The 12,056-nt window shown below is 39.3% G+C and overlaps 1 protein-coding gene across 4 annotated transcripts in view; it reads left to right on the forward strand.

Moving 5' to 3' along the window:
• NRG1 (neuregulin 1) overlaps positions 1-12,056 on the forward strand; it is a 550,039-nt gene that overhangs the window by 81,640 nt on the left and 456,343 nt on the right. The gene's annotated exons all lie outside the window — the stretch shown is intronic.

The raw sequence follows: 12,056 nt of genomic DNA on the forward strand, positions 1-12,056 counted from the left end.
ACATCTACTGGTTCACCTTTATCCACATGTTTATTAACTCCTTCAAAAAAGTGAAGCAGATTTGTGAGGCAAGACTTGCTTTGGGTAAAGCCATGCTGACTTTGTTCCATTAAACCATGTCTTTCTATATGTTCTGTGATTTTGATGTTTAGAACATTTTCCACTATTTTTCCTGGCACTGAAGTCAGGCTAACTGGTCTGTAGTTTCCCGGATCGCCCCTGGGGCCCTTTTTAAATATTGGGGTTACATTAGCTATCCTCCAGTCTTCAGGTACAATGGATGATTTTAATGATAGTTTACAAATTTTTACTAATAGGTCTGAAATTTCATTTTTTGGTTCCTTCAGAACTCTGGGGTGTATACCATCCGGTCCAGGTGATTTACTACTCTTCAGTTTGTCAATCAGGTCTGCCATATCTTCTAAGTTCACTGTGATTTGATTCAGTCCATCTGAATCATTGCCCATGAAAACCTTCTCCACTACGGGTACCTCCCCAATATCCTCTTCAGTAAACACCGAAGCAAAGAAATAATTTAATCTTTCCGCGATGGCCTTATCTTCTCTAAGTGCCCCTTTAACCCTTCGATCATCTAACGGTCCAACTGACTCCCTCACAGGCTTTCTGCTTCGGATATATTTTAAAAAGGTTTTACTGTGAGTTTTTGCCTCTACGGCCAACTTCTTTTCAAATTCTCTCTTAGCTTGTCTTATCAATGTCTTACATTTAACTTGCCAATGTTTATGCATTATCCTATTTTCTTCTGTTGGATCCTTCTTCCAATTGTTGAAGGATAGCTTATTTCACCTCCCCTTTTAACCATGCCGATAATCATTTTGCCTTCTTTCCACCTTTCTTAATGTGTGGAATACATCTGGACTGTGCTTGTTTTGTTTTTTTTTTTCTATTAATTACCTACTTATCAGTTGACAGTGGTAATTTGGAATCTTTCTGCTCTGTCTGTTGCTTATTTAAAGCACCTCTATTGGGATTTAAAGGCAATCTCTATTGGGATGCCTTAATGTCCCTGTTTTGTAACTATCCTTTGAAGATACCTCTCTCCAAACCATGCACTGCTGAGAGACATTTGGCTTTTCCATCCATCACCTAGTTTAAAATCTGCTCTAGCTCTTTTTTAAAGGTTATAGTGCCAACTGCTTTGTTCACTGTGGCTAAATCAGAGACCAGCCCATTGGAATAGGCTTCCTTTCCCCCAGTATGTTCCTAACAAATCTGAAACCCTCTTCCCTGCACCATCATCTCATCTATCCATTAAGACTCTGGAGCTCAGCCTGCCTGAAGTCCTGCACTTGGAACATGGAGCATTTCTGAGAATATGACTCTCTAGAAACACCCCCCCCCCCCCATATAGCTACCCAGTGATTCTTGGCTAATTCTTTTCATGCACCATTGATGCTACTAATTCTTAGAATGCCATATACACAACCATATAAACCTTGAAAATATTCTAAGCTTCAAGCACTTGTGGCAGTGATGGGGGTGAAGGTGGAGGGGTGAGACATTAGTGGTCCCAGCTAGTGAAAGGCATAGTACAGAAAAATGTTGTGCAAGCTTCAGAACACAACTCTGCCTATGGTTCTGCATTACTACTCATACAATTCAGTTATGCTGCCTTTTAGAGAGATTACCAAACATTGGCTAAATATGTTAAAGTGTTCATGGGAGTCAGGACTGGGCCCATCAACATAATTTCTTTGGGGGACTCAAGCCAAGGTCACCAAGAGGGAAAAGTTGGTGCACTAATATGCTGCATTGCCTTCTTATTCCTACTTTTTTATCTCTGTGTATCTAAGCAAACATTTTTCACTGTTGAATGTTTGTCCTTTAAATTGAATCTTTAGCGTAGAAATACTCTGTAGCTAGCTGGAATGCCATGACCAAGGTGTGAGGAATAATAAATTATTTTCATTTGGGGTTGTTTTTTTTTTTTTCCAGTTTTTCCATTGAGTTCATTGGAATTTATTGTTATATTAAATAAATATCTGAGAAATATGTTAAAATAATGGCATCTTGTTTTACAGACATTATCATACAACTTAAGACACTGAAACCTATGTATTTTTACTGAATCCTGTTTCTTCAGAAAACTTATGAAGAAAGTACGTAAAAAATGCAGATTGTAGGCAGCCAAAAAGATAATTATTCTTTTCCCTCAGTATTGAAATTTAGTATAAATTAAAACATACAACTTGGTCTCTAAGAGATTTGTTGCTAAAATGAAATAATTTCAAATCTCAAACATAAAGCAAGCTTGAATGATGCAAGTGGATACTAATTAGATTAAATACAAGTGTTTAAACTGATTGAATTACCATGCTGTGGTTCTGCATATATTTATATTTCTTTTCAATCCCCTGTTTCTGAAGTCTTTGTATATTATCTGCTTTAACATTTGTACATAAACCAGCAGTACATTTCATTTTCAACATAGAGTATCAGTTGGTGTGGAACAAAGACAGTATATCTTGATACAACCCTTGATCCTTCCTTCTCCTGAACTCATTTTAAGAAGACCAGAGCAAAGATCAAAACCCATAACAGTAGATGATGGCAGGAAAAGACCAGTCTGCTCAGTTATTCTGCCTTCACTGATTGATAAGGATACATCCCAGCTATCAGCTAGTGTTACTACCTACAAGATACCTCTTATTATCCAGGACAGTCTTTTTGTCTTCCTACTTAATTCTTCACTATATTGGGTACATAAAAACATAAATATACAGTAACCCTCCTACAGCTCACTTTTCTCATGTCTAATCACAAAATTCTGTAATCTAAATAGCCAATAATACTAGCATGATCATTGTCCAAATCTGATCTCCTACATAACCTGTCAGACAGACCCGGATATGAGAGTGCCTGTGTTTCCACTAGGTCTTAAAGAGGTCCATATTCGGCCACCACGCAGCTGTTTTAGTTAGCCATATAAACTTATTCAGCTAACTAGCGCTATATATTCAGCTGTGCAGCCATGCTGCTGAATATACCTGACAATCTTAAAGTTAGCCAGATAAGTTAAACTGGCTACCCTATGGTCCAACCAGAGTTGGCTGGATAATTTAACTGGCTAACTCTAAATATCAAGTTTGTCAGTTAACTTATCCAGCCCATTCGACTGCTCTCTGATCTGCCCATTCCCTGCTCCTGAGTTATCCAACTAAATAGATAGCCAGATAAGTCACTTGTCCAGCTAAGTGGCATCCACTGACCATAGTTGGATATTCAGCAGTGCCACTTAGCTGGATAAGTAGTACTTATCCAGATAAGTCACATTTAAATATTGGCCTCCTAATATATAGAAATATGGAAGCTATCAGCAGATAAGAACCATTGATTCCACCTAGTCTACTTGAGGTCCATATTCAAAAGCATTTAGCCAGCTAACTCATAAGCTGGCTAAATGACATCAAATTTTCACCGAGGTGTACTGTGCTGTTTGTACATCTTAGTCTGCATGTTAACCTGGCCACTAAACCACCACCAACACCTTACCTTAAGCTATTAGCTGGCCCTCCTATAGGCATATAAATACTTGACTACTATGAAGGCTTTATAGTATGTCTCTCTTTATCGTTCACTCTCTTTTATTCTCAGCATTTTGATGAATCTAGGGGTTAGTTCTGATATTCGGAGTTATCCGGATGACCTAGCCTGGTCGGGCCAGAGCTGACCTAAAGTTAGAAGGCTATATTCAATAGTGCACTTGCACTATTGAATATAACACCATTTCTCTGTTATGTTCCTTTACTAAAGCAGCAGCTTCCAAATTTACAGAACATGCTAAAAGAATTGGAGACATGAAAGATCAGATATGCTCCCAAGTTTCTCTCTTGCAAGGAGCCAGTTTGGGCCCACATTAAGGATGGTTTGGTTCTACATTCTAAAACAGAAGCTTTAGAGAATTAGGTTAGGATCATGAACTTGCATATTTTGAGCTTTCCCCAAGACCAGACTGTTGTATCTTTGAGGGTAGAAGATACTGTTGAGATATGTAAGCTATATTACATCCCGTTGAGCGTATGTAATAAAAATATAGAGGAAAGATACTGTCCTCACTATGGTTAGTCTGGTTATTTCAACTTTTGGAGTTTTGACAAAATGCAATTATGATCAGGGAAAACATGCTTGTTTCCTTTTTCTCTGAGAGAAATAAAAACTAGCTTTTGTGGCTATATTTCAAATTTAAATTATTTCATTTTACTGTCAGAGAGTGATAATATTTCCTGACATATCATATGATACACAATTTAGGAGGAAGAAAAAGAAAGCTCAGGTACTTGCTTTGACTGCATCTTTTTTTTTTTTTTATTCCCATACAAATGCATAATTAGCTTTCAAGGGAATAATTGTACTTTTATTGACCCTTCTCATTTGGAAAATTTCTTGAAAGATAAAATTGTATAACTGTTACATTTTCGTATAGAATATGTATATATGGGATTTGGATCAATGATACATATATTACATGGCTTATTTAGGCAATATATCTTACCTTTTTCATGATTATGTGGACTTGACACAACCTAGTAATATGATTTTTTGTAATTAATTTATTTGATATTTTTCTGTTTCTACTTTGTGTTTTCTTACTTGCAAGTCTTATATAAATGTTGATGAATATAAAAAAGAGAGTCTCAATATGATATTGAAATATTGGCATTTGTGTAATGATTTCTTTTAATACTTGCTAAGATCTTTGATCACTCATGAACAAACTAATAACTTTTGGTTGCCCTTTCTGAAAATTGGAGACAAATCAGGTAACAGACTGTAATGTATGCTGCACAGGTCTTGAGTAATTGGATACTGTTGGAGAGTCAAAGGGAGAAGGGCTTTGATTCTCAGGGGATTAGGAGGCAGATGCTAATTTCAGCAGTCTCCATCTTAATTGATAAACACCTATTGCAGTTAATATGTGAAGAAGTTCTCAGAGTTGCCCTTTAGAGTCTGCAGCTCCTAAAATCACACTCTCATGTGTCTTTCACATTGCCTTTGCTTGCTGGAACAAAACTGTTTTGTCAGCCCACAGAAACTGAGCATGTAATATGCAAGCCAGAGCCTGACTGCAATCCATTGCGTGTGTGGACTCAATCTGTATGTTTGGGATGGAAATGCACCCTGTGCTCTGCTGTCACGCTCGGGGTGTATAGCAAAGAACAGTTTTCAGCCTCCAGGCCAGATTGAAGTTATTCCTGAGCCCTGCACTAACTAACTAACCTCATCACTGCCAATCATGAATTTCCACATGGCCAGTTAAGCAAGTACAGTAGCAGGCATGCCTAATTCTTCCCTGCATTTAGACCTGTTGGAACTTTTAGGGCATCTTGCTGGAAAGCTTGCTGCGACATGATAATATTTTGCAGATTTCCTGTTCAACGTGTTGAGGCTCAGAGCAGATTAACAATATTGTGCGCAATCAAGCATGGGGTGTTGATATGAGAAAGCTTTGCATTGTCAAAACCAAGATAACATATCTTATGTTGTACGCTATCGTTGTATCTTTGCAGAGGATGTGTAATAAAGTTTATTTCCTGACTTGAACAATATGTAACAATATTTTATGTGGCAAGAGAGCATGACACAGTAATCAGCAAATTAACATGCACAGATCATTGCAAGAAATTAGGTGATTTTGGTTCATTTATCATTCATTCAGATTTTGTGCCAGTATATTTTGGGTGAGTGGCAGACTGGAAAACTGCAGAATGCAGTGAAGCTCGTAAATGCTACCAGATAGTTGGCACCTTGATCATTTGCATCTCATGTCAATGTAAAATAACGGAGTTCTGTAGTTCAGATTTATAGGTAGCAGTTGCTGGCATTTGTTATTTTTCTCTATTGTTCAGTCACTTAGGGGCTCCTTAATGTCCTTGCCTAGTACCACATTCTTCTCTCACTTATTTTATTGGTACTGCTGCAATTGTCTCTTTTCTGTTAAATAAATGTGATGGCTAGAGTTTCTAAAATTTGTAAGGGCTGCAATAGAAATGTTAGGCTGGGCGAGCAAAGTCCTGTCCCTTTGTTGTAACATGGTTGGGGGCTTGGCACCTCCTCCCACCCCCACCCCTCTTACTGTTTTCCGCCCTTACCAACAGTCGGTGGGGTGGGATGGGGTGGGTTAGCTGATTTAATGGCTGGGTCCCCTCCTCTACCTGCCTTTGCTTACCCCTATGCTGAGCTCTCCTCGTGAGGTTTATTTTTTTAAGTTTTCATTTGGAATCTGGTAGGTCCCTCACCCCCCACCCTCCCATGGGGACAGATTGCAGGGGACTGTGATGGGCTTAGATTTTAAGCTGAGAGCAGGAAAGTGCCCTGCTCAGTTTTTGCTGGCAGGATCTCCCTCCCTCCTTCCCTCCCTTGCATTATTTGTTATGGTTCTTGTTGGTGTTGTGCCAAGCCCTGGTTATGGTATGTATTTGAAATGTTAATGTTGGAGTGATGCAAGGAGTATGAATGAGGAAGAAGTGCAGCTGGGCCGGTATGCCGATGCACTTGAATCATGGGGAGAGTGAGGACACTGACCCGGTAGAGAGGGTACTCGTGCTGGGATGTAGCAGAGAGAACCTGGCGGGTGGTAGAGTTGCCGGTTTAGTGTTGGGAGCCCCTGAGGGCAGAAGGATGATATCGCTGGGCCTTGGGGGTATAGTCTTGGACTGCCAGCAAGGATGGGGGGACAAGGTCATGGCCATTTGGGAAATCATGTTGGGCTCAGATTGTTTTAACATGTAGCTTAAATGGATTTTAATAAGCTGCAGCCTTTTGTTACTTCTGTGTTCTTCTCTCTGTGAGATTTATTGGGAGCTGGGTGGGGGTGGAGGGTGTCACTGGAGAGGTGTCATCAGTCCCAATTGCCTTTGTTAATTGCATATATCAGAGAAAATGTAGAAATGTAGTCTTTTTTTTTTTTTTGCTGTTACTATATGCTACCTTGCACTCTTCAAACCCATTCTCTTTGTCCATTGAAAAGAGAGTACAACAGACAGGGTTTTACTGTTGTTTAAAACACAGAATATGTTTTAAGACTTTAAAATTAATTTAAAATTCAGCAATACTTTGAATTTAGGAAAGACGCTGCATCTGGCTTAATATTTAAAAAAAAATGTTTCTTTCCCTTTTCTATCTTGGCTATCTCTGATTTGTGTGTGCATGAGTGTACTTCTTTCCAAGTGGACACTGAGGCCTCTGAGTGGACACTCAGGCCTCTCACAGACTGAGGGATTCCAATTCCTTTTCAGTTGTGACAGTATGAGGTACAATCTATGTGAAGACCATTTGCAGGATGGGGTGAAGGGGATCACACAGGGTATGGCTGTTTGTTGAAGTGATTGGGGAAACTTTCTTTGTTCAGCAGCATCTCTGATTTGAAAATTCTTTTGAACCACTGCCTTGATAACAGAACAAAGACCTCTTGAGTTGCTGTAGCTGTGAATGCATTGACAAGACAACTCTGCTGATCTTGCAAATAGGAAAGCATTTTTCTTTTAAGTCTTTGCAGTATGTTTTACACACCTCTTGGGTATGCAAGTTTGTCCACTAGAGTCAGTTCAGCTTCTATTCACTGTAGCCACAGATATTTTTTTTCAGGCTCTGGTTTTGATTTTGGTTATTCATCTAGTTTTTTACAGGCACAACTCTGAGAGCAAAATAAATACAGATACATTTGAGAACAAAATACATACTGCTAAATTTAAATGAAATATTATAAAAGTAATTGAAAAAAGCAAAATTGAATGGGTCTTGATAATAATGCATGCTTTCTTCTTTTAACTTTTAAAAACAATTGTGGTGTTAATCCTAAAAACAAAGAAAAGAAATGTATGAGGTTTAAATCTTGAGAAAGTAATGAATAAAATTGCTATGAAAGGGGCGGTGCTATTGTTGGGGATTTCAATCTGCTGGATGTTTATTAGAACATCCCAGCTGCAGTGTCTTCTAGAAGGAGGAAAATCTTGGATTATCTGCAAGGATAATTGTTCTGTTAAATGGTATTGGAACCCACATGGGAAGGTGTGATAATGGAGTTGGTGCTTACCAACAGAGATAGTGTCTCTGATCATCTGAGATCCAGTGATCACCAGATGGTGCAGTTCTGTATTAGAGCTCAAGAGATGATGGTTCATTCAAAGGCAAGCAACCTAGGCTTCAGGAAAACTATGTTTCTTAAAATGGAGGAGTACTTCGAGGAGTTGTTAGTTGGTTGAGAAAATCTAGGGGAAGTAGAAGAGCAGTGGACAAAATTAAAAGGAGATATTATGAGGGCAACTAACCTGTTTGTTAGGAAAGAGAAAATAGAGGCCACTGTGGTTTTCTAAAGAAGTAGCTGAAAAAAGGTAAGGGAGAAATGCTTAGCATTCATTACCTTAAAGAGTTCACAGAAAGTGGAAGGCAGGCTAACAATATTTGGAAAAGCTAAGAGAAGCTGGGGAAAGTAGTCAGGAATGAAAAAATTCAAATGGAAGAAAAAATAACAAATATGGTAAAATGGGGGGACAAGAACTTTTTTTTAGATTTGTTAGTGCCATTGTGAGACTCAGACATGAAGGGGAGGAATATTTAGAGGCTGATGACCAAAAAGCAAAATTGCTTAACGAATATTTCTGAATGATGTTCACTGTGGATGGGCCTTGAGCAGGACGATATAAAATGAATACAAATAAGACTGGAAGTGAGGTAAAACTATTTCTAGTACAGTGTGTTCATAAGGAGCTAACTAAACTTAAAGTAAATACAGCGATGGGTCCAGATGGGATACATTTGAGGGAACTTAGAGAACTCCTGGCAGCTCTGCTGGTTGACCTTTTCAAGGCTTTGTTAGCCTCGGGAGTGGTTCTAGAGGACTGGAGAGGACTGTATGTGGTTCCTATTCATAAAAGTAGAAGTAAGGAGGAGGCTGGGAAGTACAGGCCGGCTAGCCTAACCTCTGTTGTGAGAAAATTAATGGAATCGCTGCTAAAACAGAGGATAGTGCAGTTTCTGGAATCCAGTGGATTGCATGATCTGAGACAGCATGGTTTTACTACAGGTAAATCTTGTCAGATAAATCTGATCAGTTTCTTTGAATGAGGGACCAGAAATTTGGATCGAGGGAGGGGGCTAGACGTAGTGTACTTGGATTACAGTAAGGCCTTTGGCATAGTTCCGCATAGGAGTCTAATAAATAAATTGAGCGCCCTTGGTATGGATCCTGGAGTGACTGACTGGGTTAGAAACTGACTCAGTAGGAGGAGACAAAGGGTAGTGGTAAATGGAGTGTGTTATCTGAGGAGGGGGCCATTACAGGAATCAGTCCTGGGATCAGTTCTTTTTAACATTTTTGTGAGCAACATAGCTGAAGGATTGTCAAGAATGGTTTGTCTTTTTGCCAATGATACTAAAATCTGCAAAAGGGTAGGCAGCCAGACATGTGTAGAAAACATGATGAGTGATCTAGGAAAGCTCAAGGAGTGATCTGGAGACTGGCAGCTAAGATTTAATGCAAACAAAATGCAGATTAATGCATTTAGGATGCAAAATCCCAAGGGAGAGGTACAGTATTGGAGGTGAAATTATAAAAATGAAAGAAGAGTGGGATCTGGAGGAATTTGTATCTAATGATCATAAGGTGGGCAAACATGGATAAAGATGGAAAAAGCCAGAAAAATAATTGAGTGCATAGGGAGAGGAATGGTCAGCAGAAAAAGGAAGGTGATATTGCCCCTGTTTAGGTCCTTGGTGAGACCTCACTTGGAATACTGTGTACCATTCTGTAGACCGCACTTTCGAAAGGATATAAACAGGATGGAATTGGTGGCTACTAAAATGATCAGGGGTCTTTATTCTAAAGCTTATAGGGATAGACTTAAAGATCTAAACATGTATACCCTAGAGAAAAAGTGAGATAGGGGAGATATAGAGATAGTCAAATATCTCTGAAAAATTTCCATGCACAGGAGGTGAGACTTTTTCAATGGAAAGGAGGCTTTAGAACGAGGGGTCACAGGAAGATGGTGAAAGGGGTAGACTCAGGAGTAATCTTAGGAAATGTTTCTTTACAATGAGGGTAGTGGATGCATGGAATGGCCTCCCAGTGGAGGTGATGGAGACAAAAATGGTCTCTGAATTCAAGAAAGCATGGGATAAATACAGGGAATCTCTGAAGGAGTGAGGGGAATTGTAAGGCTAGATAAAATGGATGGATGGGCAGACTAAATGGGCCAAATAATATTTTTTCTGCCATCATGTTTCTATGTAAAATGGCATTTGTAGATAATGCATTTTGAGGGTAATTGTGCAACATCGTGGCGGCTACATGCATAAGTTGCACCAGTTTTCAAAACCAACTTACATGCATAAGTGTGCTTTGAAAATTATTCCTAAAATCACACCCATATTAACTTGCATAAAACTCTTTCTCTTTGCGGGATATAACTGGTGCCAGTTAGTTTATGTGCATACTTTATGGGCTCAATTTTCAAAGCAACTTACGTGCATAAAATCATGTTTTATGCATGTAAGTGGAGCTTTGAAAATCATTTAGGGAGTTGTGCATTATCAAAGTACATGCAAAACCCCATTTAATTAATTTATTTATTTAGAGTTTTTATATACCGACATTCTTGAAAAAAATATCAAATCATATCGGTTTCCATTGAAACAGAACAATCGCGGTTATGGCGGTACATTAAAACAAGTCGTCAAATAACATTATAGATAACAAGTATAAATAGAACAGCAAATATAAATAACAAATATAAATAACAATATAAAAAGAAATATAAATAACAGAACAGCAAACAGTGGTAATAGGTAGCAAGTCGACAAATATCTAATATAAATAGAACCGCAAAATAGTGGTGATAGGCGTTACATGAAATAAGGCGTCAAAAAGGGTATCACTATGAACCTGAGAATTGAATAGGGCATAAGCGGGGGCCCTAAAGGATAGCGGGTAGCAGTGAGGAGAGAGGGATAAGAGGAATGGGCTGAAGAACAGAGGGAGGGAGGAGGAAGAAGAGGGAAGGAAAGGGTGGCATTAAGTCACATATTTAATGCATTCTTTTATCTATACTATCAAGAAGCATTCCAGGGGCTGGAGCTGGGACTTGGAAACATTTTCAAAAACATGGGCATAAATATTAATACAGAACTTTCTGCTCATGTAAGTATGCGCATACCGCGGGAGCCCACAAATTTTCAGAAAGGACTTTATGTGCATAAGTATGCTTTGAAAATTCAGGCTATTGTAAAATTACCATTCTGAAAATCAAAGGTATATGCATAAATCCCAGCTCCACCCATGGAATGCTTATTTGTTTTGTGTGCATAAAAGTATGCATGAAATCGGGCAGCTGTGCATTACATGTTCAGCAGGACATTTGGAATTCAACAAACCACTATTCTCTCTACTATCACTTGAGGCAGGAATGAGTCTGCTAATCAGAAAGCCAGCACAGAAAGTTATAGTGAAAACTAATAGGAACAAACAGGTTTCAAATACTGAGCCCCCCCCCCGATTTCAGTTGTAACATGCCATATTCTAACAGGAGCCTGTGCATTACAGGATGCTTTCTGCCCTGACTAGGACTGAATTTCCTGGCCCATCCTGCTAGGGTCTTCCTTATCATTAAATTTGGCAGGATCTCCCCAAAGCCAATCTCTATACAATTTTATAACGAGCACTTTATATAAACCTGTGTTATGCATATAAATGGTTTTAATAATGACCCCCTGTGATTTGAAGTGCTTCAAGCCTCAAAGAAAACCCTGCTGAAATTCCACCTCCTGCCTCAGGGGTAGATTTTTAAATAGCGCGATTTGGCGTACTTTTGTTGGCACATCAGGCGCCAACAAAAGTACGCTGGATTTTAGTAGATACGCGCGTAGCCGCTAAAATCCGGGATCGGCGCATGCAAGGCTATCGATTCTGTATAGCCGGCGCGCGCCGAGCCGCGCAGCCTACCTCCGTTCCCTCCGAGGCCGCTCCGAAATCGGAGCGGCCTCGGAGGGAACTTTCTTTTGCCCTCCCCTCACCTTCCCCTCCCTTCCCCTACCTAACC

Source organism: Rhinatrema bivittatum, chromosome 1, assembly GCF_901001135.1.
Source record: "Rhinatrema bivittatum chromosome 1, aRhiBiv1.1, whole genome shotgun sequence".
In the NCBI taxonomy this organism is placed as follows: Eukaryota; Metazoa; Chordata; class Amphibia; order Gymnophiona; family Rhinatrematidae; genus Rhinatrema; species Rhinatrema bivittatum.